At 39.3% G+C, this 24,995-nt stretch overlaps 1 long non-coding RNA gene across 1 annotated transcript in view; it reads left to right on the forward strand.

The window, feature by feature from the left end:
• Window positions 1-2,296: 2,296 nt before the first annotated feature.
• Window positions 2,297-24,995, forward strand: part of LOC140196322 (uncharacterized) — an 85,926-nt gene continuing 63,227 nt past the window's right edge. The window contains exon 1 of the long non-coding RNA XR_011885679.1: window positions 2,297-2,563. This is a non-coding gene — a long non-coding RNA (uncharacterized lncRNA). The remainder of the gene's footprint in view (window positions 2,564-24,995) is intronic.

Raw genomic sequence — 24,995 nt, forward strand, 5'->3', positions numbered from 1 at the left:
TTTGTAATCTCTATCTCGACTAATAGAATTTCCATCCCATTGATAGCTTTTGATTCTCATTAACATATCCAAATGACATTCACCTAAACGGGTTCTCAGCTTGTTTTTGAGTTGATTCACTGGGCTAAAACCTCACTCACAGGCCACACTAGACGCAAGAAAGGTTCCCACAATGTCCATCAACTGTGCAAGGTCGCAAAACTTCATTTTGAAGTACAAATGCCACCACCTGAGCAAAGTTTGAAATTAATTTGGATTTAATTTTTTCTTGCACGGAAAATTTGAAATCATTAAACTATTACAGTAGTTTCAGCTAGAAAATCATTATAGTTTAGACATAAGGCATTAACTTGTTCAGCGCCAAATGTGAAGTCACAATCTGCAATTGCAGAGAAATTAAAAGCTGACCATTCTTGTACCTCATCTTCAGGAAACCTTTCTTCTAAATGAACACAAAGACTATTTATAAAAGTCAACAGCGAACTTGTACTGTGACGTTTTCTTCATGTTGTTGACTTAGCAAAACTTTAACTTTGTAACTCTATGAAACATTGTCTCCCAGATACTACTTTCTTATCTTGTTAATTTTGCCTCGCGCAAAATGAAGTGAATCAGTCGGTGTCAGGCCACTCTTTTGCAGAATCTTGCACAGTGCAGCCAGTTCATCAAAGACATCACTTAAAACCTGTAAAGCTACTTTGTATGTGATGTTTATCAATTTCTTGTGACGGTATTTAGCCACAGGATCATCTGACTCATCTTTTTCAATAAAAACTTAGTAAGCTATCTACAGGATTTGAAACAGATTTTTGTAAACTTTATGCTATGAACACTGTCTGCCAAAGATGGCTGCTGTACAAACCGGAACAGGAAAGGTGAGGTGACATAAATTAGTGATGTGCATTGTGGTATTTGAAAAACCGACTAACTAGTTAACAGAAACATTTAGCTAAAAAATTATTTTCAATAGTATAATTATTAATTACTACATCATTTTAGGTAATTAACCTTTTGTGTGCACATTAATTTCCTTTGTGCTCTGGTTGAAAAACGCATGCGCGCGCACGTGCACAACTCAGAGGGAACATAGTTGCCAGGAACTCAATATATTGTCTGTGGAACAAGGGAGAAGGTAAATTACTTTTTAAAAAGCATTTTTTGCTACAATTAACAAATTCGTATTATTTTGAAGTGGATTTATTTTTAACTGACTTTTTTTTGGCCCTTTCAGGAGATTGATTACATACCCCTTTTTTGGCATTGTAATGTCCTGTCAAGCAGGAAGGGTAGTGACACTAATGGAAGAGAGGTGGTTGGGTTTTATTTCTGGACATTATATGTTTAGTAGGACCCGTACAATTGTTGCCTCTCGTTTCTCAAACAAACAGATGCAAAGCAATCAGGGATCAAGTAGAGGCATGGAAGTATCAGAAGACTGGGATGGTCAGTTGGAAAATTGGTAATCAAAGGATGGAGGGGGGAGGAAGTTTCCTGAAACTGAGGAGAAAGATTTGAAGCAAGGGAGAGAGAGAAGCAACAGAGTGAAGGCCAAAAAGACCACTGTCTGAGGTGCTGTAGGGGGAAGTTGATGTTGCTTGGTAATGTTGGAGAAAAAAATTAGAAAGATCAGAGAATACCGACAGAGACATCAAAGGATACTGGAGTCTTGATAGGAGAGTATAAAGGAGGGAAAAGAATTTTGGAAAGACAGGATTTGTGGATCATAGCCTGGGGGGGCAGAGTGTGGTGGAGGGATCCAATGTTTTGGCAGCTGCAGTAAACGAAATATGGGTAGGTAGGCTGATGAAGGTAATAGCTTAAAGGTAAGATGATGAAACAATCCAAGTATGGAGGTACTCCACATCCGGCTCAACATGATGTTCTGAGAAGATCTTTACCAGCTGAATTCAGCTGTCCTCAACCCCCGTCACTTATTGAGAACATAAACAATTAAATCATATAGCCGCATTAGAAGTTTTAAATGAGCTGCTAACTCCTGGGACGCTGCAACACCGACTTAAATTGGAAGTGAGCAGAACTGAGGCAAAATAGATTTGTGTTTAAAATAGTTAATCTGATAACTTCCAAACCAAACAAATCCAGCCAGTAAGTTTCCACCAATTCAGAAAGATGACAAATATTTCAGCCGCAAGCAGTGCTAAAAATAACCAAAGAATAAAGGGTTTTTAATGTTTTCAAGGAGCTATATCTAAACCCAAACAAGAGAAAATCATACCAGACAGTGATGCTGGAAATCGAAGTAATACACACAAAATGCTGGAGGAACTCAGCAGGCCATGCAGCATCTATGGAAAAGTGTAAATAATCGACATTTAGGCCAAGACCCTTCATCAGAACCGAAAAAAAAGAGATTAGAAGTCAGAGTGTGTCTACTGTTTACTCTTTTCCATAGATGTTGTTTGGCCAGCTGAGTTCCTCCAGTATTTTGTGTGTATTACCTAGCCATATGTAAAGACCTTTACAGAGCACTCAGAGAAACAGAATGAGAAGCCACAAGTACTTTGCAACTACATTCATGCTGGGAATGCACAAGCAACTCAAGGTAAATCAATTAGAGCATATCTAATACCTCCCTGTGAAACAATTAGTCTTTCTTACTGAGTTGGGTCTGTTTGAATCAACTAATGTCATCTCTGTATAATACTGTATAAGGAATAATTTTAAATATAAAGAACAATTATTAGAAATAAATACTGTCATATATTTATTCTTTGTCCATAAGCCAGTAAAATACATATATTTTCAGTTTCTGTAATTTCAGAATCAGAATTAAAATCAGGTTTAATTTTAATCAGGTGAAATTTGTTAACAGCAGCAGCAGTACAATGCAATGTGATATGGGAAAATAAATAAATAAACAAACTACAGAAAGTATATACAGCATATATATATTAATTAGTTAAAGATAGTAGTGCAAAAACAAAAATAAAGAAAAAGTGAGGTAGTGTGCAAGGGTTCACTGTCCATTTATGAATCGGATGGCAGAGGGGAAGAAGCTGTTCCTGAATCACTGAGTGTGTGCCTTCAGGCTTCTGTACCTCCTACCTGATGGTAACAATGAGAAGAGGGCATGTTCTGGGTGAGGGGAGTCCTTAATAATGGACACTGCCTTTCTCAGGCACCGCTCCTTGAAAATGTCTTGGATATTACAGAGGCTAGTACCCATGGTGGAGATGACTAATTTTACAACTTTCTGTAGCTTCTTTCGATCATGTGCAATAGCCCATCCACAAACACCCCCTCCCCCACCATACCAGACGGTGATGCAGCCTGTCAGAATGCTCTCCACAGGTCATCTGTAGAAGTTTTTGAGTGTTTTAGGTGATGCACCAAATCTCCTCAAACCCTTAATGAAATATACCCACTGTCTTGCCTTCTTTATAGGTGCATCAATATGCTGGAACCAGGTTAGAGATATTGACACCCAGGAACATGAAATTGCTCACTCTCTCCACCTCTGAGCCCTCTATGAGGATTGGTTTGTGTTCCCTCGTCCTACCCTTCCTGAAGTCCACAATCAGCTCTTTGGTCTTACTGATGTTGACTGCCAGGTTGTTGCTGCGGCACCACTCCACTAGCTGGTATATCTCGCGCCTATACACGCTTTCATTTCCATCTGAGATTTTGCCAACAATGGTATCAGCAGCAAGTTTATAGATCGCATTTGAGCTAAGCCTAGCCACACAGTCTGCAGATTAAGTTCAGAGTAAGCCCCCTGAAATCCCCAAAAAAATGACATTCTCTCATTGAATAATTTTCTTCGGTATTTGTCTTAGTTGTTACCATACTTTGTCTATTCTAGCTGTCTGTCAACTTGATAACAAATCCTGCTCCATTATGCAGGCCAACAGCACCCTCTATATTCACCAGCTTGAATTTCTTGAACAGATGTAGCCTTTTCATTATTTATCAATGTTGGCACTGTTTTGTGAATTCCCAGCACTCACATTCGCCTCATAAGACTCCACCAAAAGAGCACAAATAAACGAGGCTACAGCAGTAGTGTGATGCAGAGCTGGATCCATCCAAAATGGCAATGGTTTCAAAGTTGCAGAGTAGAAAAATAGACAAAACAGCCTCACACACACATAAGGCCTTTGTGTCTGTGACGGGGAGGCCAAAAATACAAAATAAAAGAATTATTTATATATGTTTAGCTTTATTTAGACAATATCAATTTAGTAGAAAAACTAAATACAACCCTGAATTAATATTTGGATAGAAGAGGCTTTGTTTAATTGGCTTCAAAATACAAAGCATCATTTTGTATGTTAAAACAGGTTTAAAGCACATCTGTTCTCACAGAAAAAGAGATGAACTACAGCAAATGTGATATATTAGAAAGTTTTAAACTAATCATTAACATCATTTGCAAGAGGAAAAAGATGACTTAATATGAGTCCATTGCCAATCAGAAAGGCATTTGTTTATTATAAACAATGATGCATTTGGAACAATGTCATACAGTATGTCAATAAACAAGTCATTAAATACTCCTATGTGTAAAGGTTAAAAAAGAGGTTCTACAGTATATGTTTTATGTTTATCAGATCTATAGTTAAAGGCAATAAAGATTACATGGATTTGGAATGGATATTGTCCTTACAGCATACAATAAGTAGTTGCAGGAATCACTCTTGGTATTAGTCTCAAATAGCCATGGATTTTCACGTATTTTTGATTCAATTGGAATTTGATATCATTCAACATGGCAAGTACTAATTAACTAGCTGTTGAAATGGAATAGTTCTTATATACAGTTTAACTATTTCAACCTTGGTCTATTTTCAATGGAGGCATAGCAAACTCATAATAATGAGCTATATGTAAATTTATGGCTAATACATGTAATTTACAAGAAGGCAACATCATGGGCCCAGATTTTGCTTACATGTGCCCACAGCTGATGACCATTCCTGACACAATTTACCTGATCATGATACAGAGGTCTGCTTAAAGCGTCCTAGAGTCCCAAAACAAGATCTTGAGCACTAGGACAAGTATGACAGACTACTGTAGGAGTGCAATGCTGGGCCAGACACAGTGGAAAATCCTTAACCTTAAAAATGTATTGACAACTGGAAAAAAAGTTCAAAAGTCTCAAATATTCATTTATTATCAAAGTATGTATCCATATACAACTTTGAGACTCATCTTCTCCAAATAGCCACGAAAAAAAAGAAAGAACATGAAAGTCGTTCAGAGAAAAACATCAAACTCACCACCCAACACAAAAAAAATGGCTTCCTGATCATCAACCCCAAAAAGCAGTTAGGGGTTAAACATTCCTCAAAGTCCCTAAAGAATGTATTAAAATAAAAATTATTTTAAGAGTTATATAAAATGTAAAGCAAAGTAAATTAAAGTACAAATAATGTTAAACATTAAACAGAACAAATAATTGAAATGAAAGAACTTATCTTCTTCTCTGCAGCTCTATAATCCCCACTGAAACCAATGAGATCAAGGATCCTTTGCCTGGGCCATCCTATCAGAACATCTAAGAGCCAATGCCATTGAGTAAATTTTGGAGATTATCAGTAAGATGGAACTCCACCTTTGGTGGTGAGGGTATGGGAAATCTCAAGTACAGAACAAACCTACCCACCTCAACAACACACACAAAATGATAGAGGAACTCAGCAGGCCAGGCAGCATCTGTGGAAAAGAGTAAACAGTTAACGTTTTGAGCTGAGACCCTAAGTCCTGCTGAAGGGTCTTGGTCCAAAACGTTGACTACTTACTCTTTTCCATCGATGCTGCCTGGACAGCTGAGTTCCTCCAGCATTTTCTGTGTGTTGCTTGGATTTCCAGTACCTGCAGATTTTCTCATGTTTGTGAAATCTCCCATCTCATGGCTTAAATTTGCAACTTCCACGAACTCCAAAAATGGGCAACACTCTTTCAGTCAAGCCTGAATCATTTTGGCACTTATAAGTCTGTAGCCTCAAACAGCCATTGGAGGACAGATGTTCAAACTAGCCATTTGGATGCAATGTTCATGTGACATTACTGATATTCTACAAGGGATACAGCTCACTGAAGTTAAGCCTTCTCCAGTTCATATTTTTAAGACAATATTGAGTCTTGTTTTTTCCCTACTTTGAATTTTATGCTAGCTTTCCTCCAAATGCCTTCTGCTGAGAATATTGAAATTTCTTTCCTTAGAGCTACCTATAGCATTGCTTCCTGGTTTCTTGGTTGGAAATACAAGTTCTGTGGTGTACTTTACAGAAATTCATTCACATTTTTCCATCCCCAGTCTGAAATCCCCATTACCACTATACTGTAGTTCTTGTAATTTTCTCAGATTTGCAAACTTATTCCAAGATTTAACCATTTCATCATGTTCTTTTGCAATGATCAATGTACTGTCCGAACCATATTTTCCTTTCAATGCTTTTATAGAAGTATTGAATAACCGTAGCCAGGAGAGGTGCCCTATCCTCACTTTCTTTAAGCTAGAACACTATTACTGCCCATCCCATCTGCAATTTGGGCAGCTCACCCATCTTACTTATCCCCTTATGATATGCATTTCAAACCTACTGTATCTTAGAAGGCCTCACATCTGTTTTGTCAGATCCTGGGTATTTAAGAACCTATCTTTACTTTGATGCTGTTGGTCTCTACTTCTAGTCTTTGATATAGCCTCTTACCAGTTTCACCATTTTCACTCTAGCACCTATCTGCCTGTCAAATGAAATCAAATAATTTTCTACAACAAGTTCACTTTCCTGAAAGGATAAAATATAGATGAGCACATTATTTCCAATGGAATGAATAGAATCTATTTCACCAAAGGTTAAAGTTGTGCTGAATGTAATGGGTAAATGTGAATTAACAATGGGGCATAAATTGGAAACTTGAAGTCCCACAGCATCAGGTACAGCAACAAGTACTTTCCTACAACCATTAGGTTCTTGAACTTACCTGCATTTTGCTGTTGGACTCCGGCCATATTCCACCGAGATACAACACTGGGTGTCACGGGAGGTTGTTCCTGCCTGTGGTCATCGAACATTGCAGCTCCTCCCGTGGAGGGTCAGACACCCTGAGCCAACAGGCTGGTCCTGGACTTATTTCCATCTGGCATAGTTTGCATTTTGTTGTTTGATTGTTTGTGGTTTTTGTATTGCTATATTTACGCTCTATTCTTGGTTGGTGCAGCTGTAATGAAACCCAGTTTCCCTCGGGATCAATAAAGTACATCTATCTATCTATCTATCTATCATTACTCAAACCCTACCTTCACAAGGAAACACTACAAACACATTGCACTACTATGGACTTGTCTTAGATTGTGTGTTTGTTGTTTTTTGCACAAAGGTTTTGTGTTTGAATGGTCATTCTTTTTTTCTCCCTTTTCACTGTATAGTATAATTTCAAGTATCATCTATAGTCTCTGTGTTATCCGTACCTACATGCCTGTGGTGCTACTGCAAGCAAGTTTTCATTGTATTGTCCCTGTACTGTCCCTCACTGTGCTTGTAAATAAACTCGACTTGACATGACTTGAGAATTATAGGAATTATTTAAGGCAGATGGAAAACAAAATGTAAATAAGTTCAGTATGACCCAGTTTACCTCACATTAGTTTTATTTTGTCTCCACCAACCTGCTCCAGGGAAGGAATTTGTACATTTAAGTACTTTAATGAAACAGTAGCCTATCATTTTATCTATGTTTCAGACAACATTGAGTGGCAAGGGCAGGAGTATTGTAAGTGCTTCTCTTCAGTCAAACAAACGAACCTGTACACAGGAGATTCTGCAGATGCTGGAAATCCAGAGCAACACACACAAAATGCTGGAGGAACTCAGCAGGTCAGGCAGGGGTTTCCAATCTGGGGTCCAGTCTTGGTTAATGATAGGGGTCCATGGCATAAAAACGTTTGAGAACCTCTGTTCTATGGAGAGGAATAAACAGTTGAAGATCTCGCCTGAGACCTGAAAGGACAGTAACCTTTCCAGTATCTCAGCACTCCATCCATCCACCACTTCCCTGTGGCCTGTCTGTTCGCTAACCAAACCTCTTCAATCTCTGCAAGACCTTGTCCCTCTAGCTGATCTCATCTCCATTCCCTCTGAAACCTTGTCATCTCTGTCATCAACTTATCTCCAACCTCCTGCGATACCCTTCCATTTCCCCAACCGGCCCACAGTATATGTAACTATCCATTCTGTCCAGATGCATCCCAGCTTTGTGTGGAAACTGCTCTACCCAGGTTGTGAACACCGCCCAATCAATCATGAAAACCAGGCTCTCCTCCATTAGCTCTCACTACAATTCTTGCCACTTTGGGAAAGCACCCAACATCATCAAAAGCCTTTCCCACCCAGCCATTCTTTCTTCTGCCTTTCAACAAGCGAAAGATACAAAACATGTATCACTGGTTTCAACACCAGTTACTATCTCGTTGTTATAAGACTCATGAACAGAACACTTGTACAATAAAGATTAACTCTTGATCTCACGCTCTACTTTATCATGGCCCTTATACCTTATCTATCCACCAGCACTGAACTTTCTCTGTGTCTGTAACACCATATTCTGCACTCTATTATTGCCCTTCCTTTAGTGCTCGTGTTTGGAACAACCTGTCTGGGTAGTGTGCAAACCAAAGCAATTTTCACTGAGCATGTGACATTCATCACTAATGACTAATTATCTAGCTTTGTCTTGATACGTCTAGGCCAAATAGTACAAACATACCTTTTCACGGCCAGCAACCACTTCGGTACTATGATTGATCAGGGAGTGAGCCTGAAAAACGGGCTAACTTCTTGGAAAGTCCTGCTTACAAATAGCAAAGCCACGGTATTCTGTGGCAAAAAGAGGCTTGTTTGGCTCATAATGCCTGCTCCACTTCTTTGAAAGAGAAGTCCCCCAACCATTCTGATACATCCTGAAGAACACTTCAGAATCTGAATTAGTATGTACGTTGCCTCAGCCACTACCTTTATGGACAACATATTCCACGGCATAACTCACGGCATGAAAAAAATCCTTCTTATCTCTGGCTCCTTTATCAGAATGGAAATTTTGGCTTTATTTATTTTCCCAAGATTACTAGTACCTCTGCTAAAGTTTCCTGCAACTTCAAAGCTCCAAGGAGACAAAGTGCAAATTTCTCTACTCTTTCTACAGTACTCAGGGCCCCGATCCTTGGTATCATTGATAGTAAATCTCTTCTGTGTTTTCCCCAAGCTCCTGACATTCTTCCGAAATTCATAATACTCCACGTTGAACTTAACCATTGATGTAGAAAGGTATTACAATGTTTATTTGCTTCTGTACTCACTGCTTCCATTCGTAAAATCAAGGATCACACGTGTTTTAAATTAAACAGCATTATCAACTTGACCAGCCACATATAAAATATGCAGATGTGAACCATGGATCTTTGCTCATCCAATGCTACTAAATTCTGAAAAAGGGCTTCAGCCTGAAACATCGACTGTTTATTTCCCGCTATAGATGCTATCTGACCTGCTGAGTTCCTCCAGCATTTTGTGTCCGTTGCAAAAAAATGTTTGTGATGAGCACCTGTTGACTTGAATCTGAAGGGAAGTGGAAGCAGTATGTATCAGCCCTGAAGAGGGGTCTCGGCCCGAAACATCGACTGTTTACTGTTTTCCATAGATGCTGCCTGATCTGCTGAGTTCCTCCAGCATTTTGTGTGTGTTGCTTTAGATTTCCAGCATCTGCAGCCTTGCTCATGTATGTATGTTGAACAAGTCTGGTCAAAAAGAAATTCAATTAAGTGCCAGTTATAAACCAAGCAGTCTGAAAGGAAAAACTGTGAAAAGACAGAGTCATGAATGCAACACAGTACCTATACAATCTAAGGTGGGAACAGTGAATTAGGAGAATGAGTGCTGAGGTAACATTTGCACAATTAATGGGTTGGCTAGTTAGTTGGTTAAGTATAATTAATGTTAGAATTGACCATAATGCATCATTGCTAATATTAAAAAATACAAAACTTTCTGCATGCCTTTCTCACCTAGCCTGCACAACCTCTCCACACAGTAACATACAACTTTGTCGATCATTGATTTTTTTTGTCTTTGATTTTTTTAACATGTTTATTTTCTGTAAAACACCTGCAAGGAACATTTTGGATTTGCCAACAGTGCAAGGTATTTGTTTTTGACATTTCTTCAGTTTATGATATTTCTGTTACGTTTCTTTGGGTCATCACATTTTTGTGCCCATGTTAGTATCTCTTTGATATGGTTGGCTAACTCCTTCCAGGGTTAAGTACATAAGTCACACAGTCAGACATTCTCAGCTTAGCCACAGCTGGGGTGCAAAGCTGTTGCTGTAAAAGAGAAATAGCTCAAGTATTATTATTGAATGATCTCTTCCAGAATGAGCATATATGTACCTTGGATAAGACAAAATTCAAAACTACACAATAATTACAACTCATTGCCTAGAAAAGATTCAGATGTGAGGAATGTTCTCTGGTGTACTAAAAGCTACTACGCAATTGTAAGCCAGCAAAAGTCAGTCCCTAAGGGAAAAACTTGGTTTATTTATACACATCAGCTGAACTTACATGCTCTACTAATTTTGTGACTCATTCATCAGTTTAAAGTCATAATTCTAAATGCAACAGTAATTTGCATTCTTCTGTCCAATTTAGCAGGATCGTTACTGAACAATTCAATGTGCTAATTGAAATATTGTATCTCGAATCTTTGGTTCAATCATTAATGGCTGGCTTGTGCCTGGAAACTCAGCACTACACATTCAAACCATTGTTTGGGGAGGATCCCAGCCTTTCTTTGCCTTGGACAATGAAGGACATGTCTCGTATTCACACAACTACAGTGGAAGGCATTTGCTCATTTTTGAAGCTGGGTGAGCAACACACATGCAAAGGTGGGCCTAAGTCCTCCTGGTCCCGGTCCTCTAACAGCCTTTGATTAAAGTTTTCAAACCCTGCTTCAATGAGCAACAAGCTTAGACTGATACTTCTCAAAATAGTACAAAGAAAATTCTGTGCTTAAAAGTTTAATCCATTTTTATTTTTTTCCCTGACTGCTGCTGAACAGTGTCAGACTTCCACATAACAAAAGCTACACTAGGAGAGAACAGCATAATTTTCCAATACTTCTTTAAAAATTTACTGACGTAAGTGCCTAAAACAAACATCATTAATGTAAGTACATAAAGTTCCAGTATCGCAATTACAAGGATGTAACAGCCTTTTAATTATGATTGAAACACTGACATTGTGCAAAACTAATAAAGAGGTAAAATAATGTAAAAGAAAAAGTAAGAAAAAGTCTGTTTTTCATAATACTAATTTCAGAAAATATAATAAGCACCAAATGCTTTTGGTCACTTGTTAATATTTAGTAGTGCATCGTCATTATATGCACAACTGTTCCCCTGGGATGTTTCAAGTTCTGCATGAGAAAATTAGTGTGTTTAATAGTGATACCAAGTAAACACCCGAATTTATCAAACTGTTCTCATCTTTAAGCATCACACACATCTTTAAGAAAGTATTTCTTTCACCAATATTTCCGTTGCATGTACTAAGTACAACATAAGCCATTTTGGAGACTGATTACTTCTTCTCCTTTATATGGCTTCCATGATACGCTGCAGTTAATGCTCTCAAAATGCTACGAAATGGCGGATTGTGCTGAAAGTCAGGAAATGAAACCTGAGCCAGTGCAGTTGAAAGGTTAGACCTAAAACACGGATTTTAGAGAAGTGTGCCGGAATTCAACTTCTTTGGAATGGAGTTGCATTGTTTTATCTGTTACTCTACTATTACAGTATATTTTAATGTTATATTAGCTGGCAACTTATTGATTAAAAAATAATTCAGTTTGTTTACTGCACAAAAGCTGGGGAAATTAAAATAAATCAGCAAAATGTAATTTGCAGAGTTGATTCAACCAATAAAATAGAACTATAATTTAACCAGGATTAAAATAATTTTTAAAAATAAGGTTTGACTATTTAAATATATTATTAATATTAATTGGAATATAGAATCCTACACTAAATTAAATTTTATTATGAATTCTTTATTTAATTTGGAACAGATCTGCAACATTGTCCTGTACAGAAGTATCCCACTTAGGGCTGATTCTTAACAGTGCTCTTGGTTCCGAGTCTAAGCACACACAGGTAAAAAGCCAACCTGGAGCTTCCACGCCAATGAGGGGCAGAGCAGGGGGAGGAAAGCTGCCCATACCAGGTTCTGAGTACAGCAGCTATGTCAGTAATAACGGGAGCACTTGGTCATCATGTGGAGGGAGAACATCACATCCTAAACTAACTATCCAGCTGGTCAAGCACTACTTACCCTACGTCTGGCAGTTTTTATAGTTGCAGCTAACTCAGATCTGGAATGGAGGTAAGTCATCCAGACTGCCTAATGTGAATGCTCTACTATTCCCTCTCTTTTCTATTTCCTCTGTTTAGGCATACTCTCACTTACTGCCTGCTACTCTGCTGGTGTTTAGGGCAATAATGAAGGTTCTCCGTTTGTGGTGGTGTTCAGGGCTTCCTTCATTGTGTCAGCAGCTTCTTCTCGGTTTTCACTGCTGCCAGTCATGCAAGTCCCATGTGGAAACTCAGGGACACTGTCGTATTTGGATATAGAAGGATTCTTCAGTGCTGATTCTGTAGCAATTTTGTTTTATGAGTCAGAGCTGTTAGCCCAGAGCTGAATCGACGAACCTGGAGGACCAGTGGACCACTCTTAGTCTGGCCTCTACCCTTTGACCTTTTTGGTATGGATGACCCTATCAAGAGTCGAAGCATGAAGCCCTGACTCCAGCCAACATAGCTCTCCAGGTCACTGAGGTACACAAACCTCCAAACCATGACAAAGTTGTGGTCCTCTGGGAGGAGACGCACTCAGCTGCCACTTTGTTAGGTATTTGCCTCCTGTACACTGCAAGTCTGTACCTCCTGTGCCTGACAAAGTGTCCACTGAGTGTATGTTCATGGCCATCTGCTAAAGCCCATCCACTTCAAGATTCGACATGTGTGTTCAGAAATGCTCTTCTAAATACCACTGTCCTAACGTGTGTTTATCTGAGTTACTGTTGCCTTCCTGTCAGCTTGAACCAGTCTAGCCAATCTCCTCTGACTTTTCTCATTAACAAGGTGTTTTTGCTCTCAGAACTGTTGCCCACTGGATGCTTTTTTCTTTTAACACCATTCTTTGTAAACTCTAGAGACTGGTGTGCATGAAAATCCCAGGAACTCAGCAGTCTGTGAGATACTCAAATCACCCTGTCTGGCTCCACTAACCAGTCCATGGTCAAAGTCACTTACATTACATTTTTCCCAATTCTAATTTCTGGTTTGAAACAGGAATGGACCTCTTGACCATATTTGCATGTCTTTATCCATTGAGTTGCTGCCATGTGATTGATATTTGCATTATCATAAAGTGATCACTCTTAGATTAATCTTTTGAACATTAGACTGCTTACATTTCATGTCACTTACGCTCAGTAGCCACTAAGTGAGTTTGATCGTGGAATGATTGTTAGTGCCAGATGGGGTGGTTTGAGTATCTCAGAAACTGCTGATCTCCTGGGATTTTCACACAAGGCAATCTCTAGAGTTTACAGAGATTGGTGCAAAAAACAAAAAAAAAGTCCTGTTAGTGGCAGTTAAATGCCTTGTTAATGAGAGAAGTCAAAGGAGAATGGGCAGACTGTTTCAAGCTGACAGGAAGACAACAGTAATTGTTACAACAGTGGTGTGCAGAACAGCCTCCCTAAGTGCACAACAGGTCAAACCTTGAAGTGGATGGCTACACCGGCGAAGACCATAAACATGTACTCAGTGGCCACTTTATTAGGTACAGAAGTGTAGTGTAAAATTTTGTTTAATTACATTTTTCTGAAGCAACTAGGACATCTTAAAAATGCTATATATATATATATCTGTGGTAACCAACCTTGTCTCCCTTCAAAAGCAATTTTTTTTGTACATAATAGTACAGAGCTATAAATAAAATCTCAAATTTTTCTCATATGTGTCAAGAGGCATTTAACACTTGGAGAATTTCCTAATTATTTAAGCCTTTAGTGTTCTTGCAGACATTTGTAACCCTCCCCACTTAAATCTGAGTTTTCCACCCGCTTTAAGAAGACTACTATTAGCCCGGTACCAAAAACAAAATAAGGTGCCATGCCTTAATGTCTACCACCCAGTGGCTCTGATATTCACCATCATGAAGATTTTTAAGAGGTGGAGACTGGTCACTGCGTGCATTACCTCCGGTGTCCCAACCAACCTCGACCCACTGCAATTCACTTACCACTGAAATAAGTCTATAGTGGACGCCTTCTCCCTGGCCCTACGCTCATCTCTGAGCCTCTGGATAATAAAGACACCTACATTAGACTATTGATAATTGACTGTACAACTTCACTTTCAATACTACAATTCCAAGGAAACCTACCACCAAACTCAAAGACCTGGGAGTAAACACATCCCTCTGCAACTGAATCCTCATCTTCCTGACCAAAATATTATAATCAGTAGGGATTGGCAACAATACCTCCACTATTATTCTAAACACTAGTGCTAATTCCATTACAAGTTTGCAGATGATACCGTTATGGTGGGCCATATCTCAAATAACAATGGGTCGAAGTACAGGAAGTAGCTAGAGAGTTTAGTAACTTGGAGTCATGAAAACAACCTTTCCCTCAACATCAGCAAAACAAAGGAGGTGGTCATTGACTTCAGGAAGGGAGGTGGTGCACAAGCTCTGGTCAATATCAACGGTATTGAGCTTGACACCTTCAGTTTCTACGATTGAACATCTTGAATAGCCTGTCCTGGTTCAACCACATAGACATCATGGACATGAAGTCTCACCAGTGCCTCAAAGGAATTTGGTATGTCTCCGTTGACCTTAACCCATTTTGATTGATGTACCATAGAATCATCCTATTTGCATGCACCACAGCTAAGTATGGCAACTGCTCAACCGCAAGAAACTACATACTGTTGTGGACGCAGCTCAGTGCCTCATGGAAACTATCCTTCCCTCCATAGACTCTGCCAAAACTTCTCACTGCTTCAGTAAAGCAGCCAGCATTATCAAAGACCCCATCCACCACAGAGATTCTCTCTTCTCCCATCTCCCAGTAGGCAGAAGATACAAAAGCCTGAAAGCATGTACCACCAGGCTCAAGGACAGCTTCTACCCTGCTGTTATAAGACTATTGAATAGGTTCCCAACACAGTAAGATGGACCTCACACCTACCTCGATGTGACCTTGTACCTTTTTGTCCACCTGCGATGGCCTTCCTTTGCAGCTGTAGCTCTCTATTCTGGATTCTGTTAATTTTTTTTTAACTTGTGCTACCCAATAGACTGTCTAATGAGCTAATCTGCATTGACAGTATGGAAGACTGTAGACCTTGTCAGTGATGAATCATGCACTCAATATTGACAAGATATAGGACATCTATCAGACTTCCCATGCCGCACCACACTGCTCTCAGACAGCAAGCCTCATTTGCCAAACATCGAGAGCTGTCTCTCAACGAAGATAGACATTGGTGGAGAAATTCATCATGGCCTTCAACTTGCCACATAGAGCTTTTGATTGATTGAGGAAAGGAGTATAAAAACCAAGGCTTCAGATCTGGTAGAAAGCTCATGGTTTACCAGCAGCAATGATCCCTGCCCTCATATATGGAGACATGGACTACCTACATCACTGGAAAAATACCCATCGCCACTCCACAAAATCCCCCAAATCCATTGCAAGGAGATGTGAATGTCAGTATTATCCCCTCTCCCCAACAAACCAGCCAACACAGCCCTCCCATGCCAACATTCCCATATGAAGGTCCAACTTACACTCATTCAATTATGTTGGGCAGGACACTTTTGCATACAAATCTAACAAAATCTTCCCAGAGAGCTGATGAAGGGCCTTAGCCCAAAACATTGACTTTTATTTTCCTTCATGGATGCTGCATGATTTGCTGAGTTCCTCCAGCATTTTTTGTGTGTGTGTTGCTCAAGATTTTCAACAGAATCTCTTGTGTGTATTCCCAAATTAAATACTCTCTATCATAAGAAAAGATTATCAGGCAGAATGGGATGTGTTCAAAACTTATTCAAATAATGCTATATACCATTGAAGGGAATTTCTGGCCAATGACAACTTAAGGTGGAAAAAGAGTATTTGGGATTGTATTGAGAGTCACAAGGCATTGCACTGGAAGTACACAGAGCTGTGCCTTCAGTCTCAGACCAATGCACAGGATAATTGGAAGGGCTAAATTGTTACCCATCCACTAATAGAACAATAAATAGTCATATCATCATCTAAATGAGCTATCAATCATTGTTTTTGTTTTAATCTAGGTAAAATACAACATATCTGAAGACTAGAGAGATTCTCATTAGAACTCACCAGGCCAGTTTTGATTGAGTAAAGGCACATTACGTCTACAGATCTGGCCTCTGTACAGCATTTTAATCCACAGCAGTTAGAAATAACTGGTAGACATGGAAACATCTATGGCCAAAGTCAATTCAAAGTGAAGAAGGAACAGAATTATTCCTTCAGGTGAATAACCCCACATCATAATTGTAGTCAGTCTATGCTGACAATCTTGCACAACTTGTTATAAGATGAATAATTTTACTGGGATCGGTTAGGAGAGAATGTTGTGCTACAGGTTCCCTGCCTTTCTTTCATTACTGCTACAGCAACATTAACATCTGCCTGAATCTGACTTCAGTTTAAATTTTGTAATTGAACTAATGAGTGTATTTCTGGCAGTGCATGGCACACTCAACACCACATTGGAGTCAAATTGAAACAGAATTTGAACATAAGACTTTTCCTTAATCAGAGTCTTAGAACATGGTGAAGTTACATTTCCTAGTATATCATACAAAGAGCATATCAAGCAACATAACATTCAGGTCAATTGCACACTAAATAACTTGATAACCAATTGCTGTAAGTAGACAATTCTAAACTGTCATCATTCTTTCATCTGTGCCTTAAAACGAAAAATTATTTTGAAACTGTGTCTGATAATTCTAGTTATGTTCATCAGGGGAAATATCTTCTCAGCATTCACCATGTCAATCCCCTCAGTTTATTATCAATTTTAATAAAATAAGTTCATCTTTTATGCTCCAATGAATATTAGCCCAACCTGACACCCTTTCTTCATATGTCAAGCCCTTCATTCCAAAAATATATTTTTTTTATGGTTTATGTACTAGAACCTTAGATCACTTTGTACCACAAAATGTAATAGTCTGACTTCATCGAACTAATACTTTGCTTTCTCATTCTTGTTTCCAAAGTGGATAACCTCATATCCTCTTGCATAATAATCCGGTTGTTAACTCCTTTACTACTCACTTAATTTATGTCCTTACAGTATATCCCTTTGCAGTCTCTTTGAGTCCTGCCCAAAACTTTCTAACCCACCTTTCAATAACCCATCAATCATAAAATTGGTTGCAGTGTACTTGGTATCTCCACAAGTCATCAATATAGACAATAAATATTTGAGACCATTTGGCACTCAAATAATTATTGATAATCAATCCAAAAATGTAAGTTAACCATTTTCCTATCCATGACAAAAGATTTATATCCTCAACAATGTAACACCATTCTCCATCTCCATCACCCAGTTGCCATTTAATGCAAAACTTGATCCAAAACAACCTTGCAACTTGAAGTAGTTTTAAGACTGCATACTATGTAGTCCAAAGATTAACCTCAGAAGTCTCAGAACTTATAATTCTAATGTGTGCAATGAATTGTACTTTGTATGTGTTAGAATAATTTTCTCTCTTGTCCTCATATGAATCTAGTGTAGGTCTCTCAGATAGCATTGTTTTAACAAAAGTGTCTTGTTATAAGCAATATTGGGGCCATTCTGAGTTTACTTTTTTTATGAAATTCACAGAAAATGAGCAACAGATTCAGCTGCCTCACACTTGTCTGTGACACAAAGATCAGAATTTTAAGTTTTTCTATTTTTGGTTAAGTTTTCTTTCAGACTTTTACCATTTCACATATATTCTCCAGACAAAGGAATAATCAGGAGCTACTGAATATTTTATGACTCATTGGTAGATCACTAACTCCAGGAAAAGCTGTGCCAGGTGGATTGAGAAAAAAGGAAGTGGTGTTCTGCCAACTGCTAAAATAGTATTTTTCTGGCAATTGTTATTTTTAAAGTAATCATAATTTGATCAATTACCTTCGTAATGATCTCCTCTTGGTGATCATAAAATCAAGGAGTATGTACAATGAAACGATGTAAAGATAACTTACTTGCTGAGGATTAGTTCATGTGCCACCAAAAATGTCTGAAGCACCATCACAGCTTTGTTTGGAGCATAAATGGAAAATTAGGTTGCTGGAGAGGAAGGAACAATAAGCCTAAGAAAAGGATTTGATCAAAATTGGAACAATGGAACCCTAGAAAATATGAGACCAATGAGAGTTAAAGGGAGCTACTGAATGGTTGTCGTCGCATTTAATATAGAGGACTGTGGTTGTCAGAACCCAATTAGTACATGGTCAGGATAACACCACTGTGGTCATTTGTTAAAGCATCCCTTCAATTAATACTCCTAGACTTCAGAGATATGCTTTGATTGGGTTAGTCCAGAGTAGCGAGTTGAGCTGTATGTTAGCAATTCAACAGTGCTCAGTTCCATTCACAGCTCCTCTAATAGTAGGAAGAGGTACAGTCGACGTTTCAGGCCGAGACCCTTCGTCAGGACTAACTGAAGGAAGAGTGAGTAAGGGATTTGAAAGTTGGAGGTGGAGGGGGAGATCCAAAATGATAGGAGAAGACAGGAGGGGGAGGGATGGAGCCAAGAGCTGGACAGGTGATTGGCAAAAGGGGATACGAGAGGATCATGGGACAAGAGGTCCGGGAAGAAAGACAAGGAGGGGGGGGACCCAGAGGATGGGCAAGAGGTATATTCAGAGGGACAGAGGGAGAAAAAGGAGAGTGAGAGAAAGAATGTGTGCATAAAAATAAGTAACAGATGGGGTACGAGGGGGAGGTGGGGCCTAGCGGAAGTTAGAGAAGTCGATGTTCATGCCATCAGGTTGGAGGCTACCCAGACCGAATATAAGGTGTTGTTCCTCCAACCTGAGTGTGGCTTCATCTTTACAGTAGAGGAGGCCGTGGATAGACATGTCAGAATGGAAATGGGATGTGGAATTAAAATGTGTGGCCACTGGGAGATCCTGCTTTCTCTGGCGGACAGAGCGTAGATGTTCAGCAAAGCGGTCTCCCAGTCTGCGTCGGGTCTCGCCAATATATAAAAGGCCACATCGGGAGCACCGGACGCAGTATATCACCCCAGTCGACTCACAGGTGAAGTATTGCCTCACCTGGAAGGACTGTTTGGGGCCCTGAATGGTGGTAAGGGAGGAAGTGTAAGGGCATGTGTAACACTTGTTCCGCTTACACGGATAAGTGCCAGGAGGGAGATCAGTGGGGAGGGATGGGGGGGACGAATGGACAAGGGAGTTGTGTAGGGAGCGATCCCTGCGGAATGCAGAGAGAGGGGGGGAGGGAAAGATGTGCTTAGTGGTGGGATCCCGTTGGAGGTGGCGGAAGTTACGGAGAATAATATGTTGGACCCGGAGGCTGGTGGGGTGGTAGGTGAGGACCAGGGGAACCCTATTCCTAGTGGGGTGGCGGGAGGATGGAGTGAGAGCAGACGTACGTGAAATGGGGGAGATGCGTTTAAGAGCAGAGTTGATAGTGGAGGAAGGGAAGCCCTTTTGTTTAAAAAATGAAGACATCTCCCTCGTCCTAGAATGAAAAGCCTCATCCTGAGAGCAGATGCGGCGGAGACGGAGGAATTGCGAGAAGGGGATGGCGTTTTTGCAAGAGACAGGGTGAGAAGAGGAATAGTCCAGATAGCAGTGATAGTCAGTAGGCTTATAGTAGACATCAGTGGATAAGCTGTCTCCAGAGACAGAGACAGAAAGATCTAGAAAGGGGAGGGAGGTGTCGGAAATGGACCAGGTAAACTTGAGGGCAGGGTGAAAGTTGGAGGCAAAGTTAATAAAGTCAACGAGTTCTGCATGTGTGCAGGAAGCAGCGCCAATGCAGTCGTCGATGTAGCGAAGGAAAAGTGGGGGACAGATACCAGAATAGGCACGGAACATAGATTGTTCCACAAACCCAACAAAAAGGCAGGCATAGCTAGGACCCATACGGGTGCCCATAGCTACACCTTTAGTTTGGAGGAAGTGGGAGGAGCCAAAGGAGAAATTATTAAGAGTAAGGACTAATTCCACTAGACGAAGCAGAGTGGTGGTAGAGGGGAACTGATTAGGTCTGGAATCCAAAAAGAAGCATAGAGCTTTGAGACCTTCCTGATGGGGGATGGAAGTATATAAGGACTGGACATCCATGGTGAAAATAAAGCGGTGAGGGCCAGGGAACTTAAAATCATCGAAAAGTTTAAGAGCGTGAGAAGTGTCACGAACATAGGTCGGAAGGGATTGAACAAGGGGGGATAAAACAGTGTCAAGGTATGCAGAAATGAGTTCGGTGGGGCAGGAGCAAGCTGAGACAATAGGTCAGCCAGGACAGGTTGATCCAGACCTCATGTGCTGCCCATGTTCTCCCTGTGAGCATTTGGTGTTTCAATTTCTGCACATAACCCAAAGGTGTTCCAATAAATAAATAAATCAACTCTTAATGAAAATGTTTGCCAGTTTAAAAAAAAGAAAAGGATTGTTGATGGGTATGTGAGAAAGAGAGTAAGTTACAGAGGTTCAGAGAACATGAAGAGTGGGAATGACAGTTATAGGATAACTCTGTTGGAAGCTGGCATGAACCCAATGGGCTGAAATGTTTCCCTCAGTGTACTAACAAGTAACTGATAAGATCCAAATTCGGCTGACAACAGAAACACCACAAAATAACAATATTCAACAAGAAATTGCCATCACTATTACCAGGTTTTCTGCCTCCTATGTCGAGGGAGACACCATTCAATAGAAGCTGAACTGAACTAGCCTTTGCATGCAACTGCTAGGTAAGGTAGAAAATGCTGGAGATACACAACCAGAGGGAGAAACAAAATTAATGTCTCAGGTTAATGAACTAGGAAAATTTAGAAATTAAACATGTTTCAATTTAAAAAGGAGAAGAAGGGGTGGAGAGAACAAAAGGAATGTCTATTTTAGGGCGGAAACCAATGTGGTGGTGATGCCAGTTGAGAAAGCAAGGTGAATGCATGTTAACCACAGCTGAGCTGTCAGGACAAGATGTGAGTAGGAGATGAATGATAAGACAAGAGAGAGAACAACATTTTAAGATATAAAGCACTGTGGGTGCTGGGAATCTGAAATAAAAAAAGAATGGTGGCAATATTCAATGGATCAAGCACGATCTCTACTGAGAGGAAAACAGACTTCCTATTACAGGGACAGGCCTGTTTTGATTTAAACTGGTTAGCTGAATTCAAAGTCAATACAGATCCAAGACCTGTAATATATCGAGTTAGAAGAGAAGATGCTGTTTCTTGGGCTTCATTGGAGCTGCTTAAGAGCAATAGTTGGGTGATCTGTCATAGGTATCTTCTTTTCATCCCCTCAAATCTAGCCACCTACACATACCACCCCTGCCCCACCTATCTATATGATTAACATCACATGGAAACTGGCATACACCCAGTAGGCTGAATGGTTTTCTTAAGTGTCCTAATAAGTAAATGGTAAGATCCAAGTCTGGATGGGTCAATGCAGACTCAACAATTTTCACGAAATTCAACATCATCCAGGACAGAAGATGAAAAGAGACCACAAATGTGGGAGTCGAACCAAAAAGAAGACTGCTGGAAGAACCTGGCAGTTCAAGAGGCACTTGTGAAGACCAAAGGAGCATGCAGACACATTAGGGTGAGATTCTACATCAGGGCCAAGAGGGAAGAGGGAAGATCACCAATATTGACCAATATGGGTGGGTGGAAAAGAGGCTGGCGGCAATAGGTGAAACCAGATCCTGTGGTGATGATGGGCAGATGAAATCAGAGGAGGGAGTTGATGGAGGAGGTAAAAGCTAGCTGGGTAGTTGAGTCTGTATGGGAGGAGAGCACCAGGGGTGTGGGTTAGCTGAAAATGGAAGAAAATCCCTGGTGAGATGAGGTGGTGAAGGAATGGGTGTTAATTCTGCTAAGGTTGAAGTGGAAACTGCCAGGTACCAGGACAGAAGAGGAAACTACAGTGTTTTTATTCACTACTTCCATTTCTACCCACTCAACAAGCCCATCTCAACCTCCCCCCTCCCCATTTAACTTTCTCCGTACCTGATTGGCTGAAATCTGGAACACTCTGACATCTGCTGTGAGCAAGGAAGCCAGTCCAACTTTCCTATCAGGCTGAAATAGGTCAAGAAAAGTCTGAGCTAAACATCGACTCTGTATTTGAATTTACTTGATTATGAAATGCAATTGTTTAAAACTGTTTTGTAAGTATTTTAACAATGATATATTTCTGGAACTGTAGTTATGCTGGTACAACACAGATTGCAGAATTCCACACACTTGCACACAGACATTTCCTTTCCTGATTCTAGTTACCCCAGATTTTGAGTGATGCAAAGTCAATGAACTTTTTTTCTGCAGGAAAAAACAAAGTTCAAGAGCAGGAGTCTGAAACATAACTGAAAGTTTATTTATATTGCTTTTTTTTAAGTTGCTACTGGGACTTTGCCCTGAAAGTTGTTTCATTTTAACTGATAACAACTTACGTTTTAGCTTTGTGGTGTTGTCAAGAAAACATTGAAAATCTTGCAGCAGAGCAAAAACTTGTGTAAGAAGCATATTATTCATACATGATTTTGTGTACAGCTTACCAATCAGGTAAACAGAACACAAGCCTCCTCTAACACTATTTTAAGTGTCTTAGTTGGTTTCTGCTGACAAGATTAGACTATCCAGTCATTCTAACCAGATATGCATAAATTTTCTTATCACATGCTATAATTTCTTCCTAACTTTCAATTCCTCATTTCCCTAACAGATTCTTCCCATTTGCTCACTTTAAATACATATATAGCTTTGTTCCTTGATTTAAAGTGCTCAGTTTAATGTAAATTATGTCAATATATCCATCATTATATCGATTATTTTCTTATAAATAAGTTGCTAAGTATCGGTAGATCTAACTAGCTTTGTCAATTATTCGTTATCTGATTGATTTTGTCCACAGAACTTATATGTGGAAACAGAATTCAACGTCCAGTTTCTCATAATATCATGGGCTTTAGCAGTTTTGAGTGAAATCTGTTTCAAAGAAACCTGCTTCCTAATTTCTCAATATTTTGTGATTGACAATACTATAATGAAACATATCACTCTTCCTTTAAAAGTAATCATCCCCTCCCCATCCTGTTTAATGCATTTTTATATTTTCAGGACAATAATATCAGCAGCATATACTCCTGTGCCTCAGAGCTGCAATTCAAAAATCAAAACAGCTGTTTGCAGAAAGGAATTCTACACACTCACAAATTCTTAATAAGGTCACCCCCTAAAGAGTCTCCAAAGTTGTTTCATTAGAGGGGATGTGCCTAGAAATACAAGAACATGTTTTGTAGTATGCTGGCTTATCATGCTAAGTGATAAGATCATTACAATTGCAAATGTTATCAATGAAGTGTGTTTTGGGGAAAATATGATTAGAGTATTACTATTGGATAAGGAAGTTCTTTGTTGATAATTACCACCAATAATTTATCTATACAAATATCCACAGATTTTGGAGGGCCCAGTCTTTCTTGAGAACTGTTTTACAGTAACAAGTTGGATAAACACATTTCTGGGCAGTGAACCATCTGAGTAGGCTGTGGTGGAATTTGTGTGGTTAGTAAAAGTACACATGTCCTTACATGTACTGTCTGCTCAATGAAAAATGAAAGCAACTATTTTTTTAATTGTCAAACTGAAAATAATACATAGCTTCATAGAGCCTGACATTGATCGTTATGGTTTATTCATGTAAGCCACATTTTTGATGAAGAGGGCACATATTTTGAAACAGAATATAGTACTGTACTTATAATACAATTACCATTCATATACAACATACTTAGCTTCAGTGTCAATCTGATTTTGTAAACATATTTTTAAAGTCACACCCCTTGCTCTATTCAGCTCAATTGACCTTTCTGGTTAAATTCACAAGAAGGAAGTGTTTCACTTAAACAGTTTTATAACAAGTACCTACTGACTTAGAGTATTAACTACTGGTCTAGAGTATGAACAGACTATTAATTTTACACATATGTATTTATTAATAGTCTATCTGATCATTACAAGTCTTTCCAGTTTAAAATCATGGTGAATCTGAGAATGCTCTCGACATCCTCCAAATCCAAACATCCAAATCTTTGGGCCTTCTTTGAAGAAATGGAAGGGCGAGACGTTGATTTTACTCCTTGTCTAAGCTTATCCTCTGTGTAGCTCTGTTGCTCACCCAGCTCTCAGGATTATTACCTAATGTGTTCGATTAAAAGTACCCCACTCAATATCTGTTTTGTAACTCCTTAAAATATATAGTTAAGCAAAACTTCTGATCACCATGAGGGTCAAAATTAAAGACTACTTGTGTAAGAAAGTACAATTAGGAATAAGAGATTTAATGGTATAGCACAGATATATCAACACGTTTGTCACCAGTTCATGCATTCCTTGCATCCCTTTCATTGTTAGCATGTATAAATTAGAAAGATCTACAAAGCTTAAACTAATGATTTTGGTTATGCAATGGAAAATAGCTAATGTTAGATGATGATGTTAAAAGATGAATATTTGGGAATGACCTTGTATTTGAAGATTTACAGAGTCAGACAACAGAAGCTGTTGGACAGTGATTACAGCTGTCAATATGATTTTGATTAACTTGAATATATGTCGTAGGATATACAGTAAGTGC

This window comes from Mobula birostris, chromosome 4 (assembly GCF_030028105.1).
Source record: "Mobula birostris isolate sMobBir1 chromosome 4, sMobBir1.hap1, whole genome shotgun sequence".
NCBI lineage: Eukaryota > Metazoa > Chordata > Chondrichthyes > Myliobatiformes > Myliobatidae > Mobula > Mobula birostris.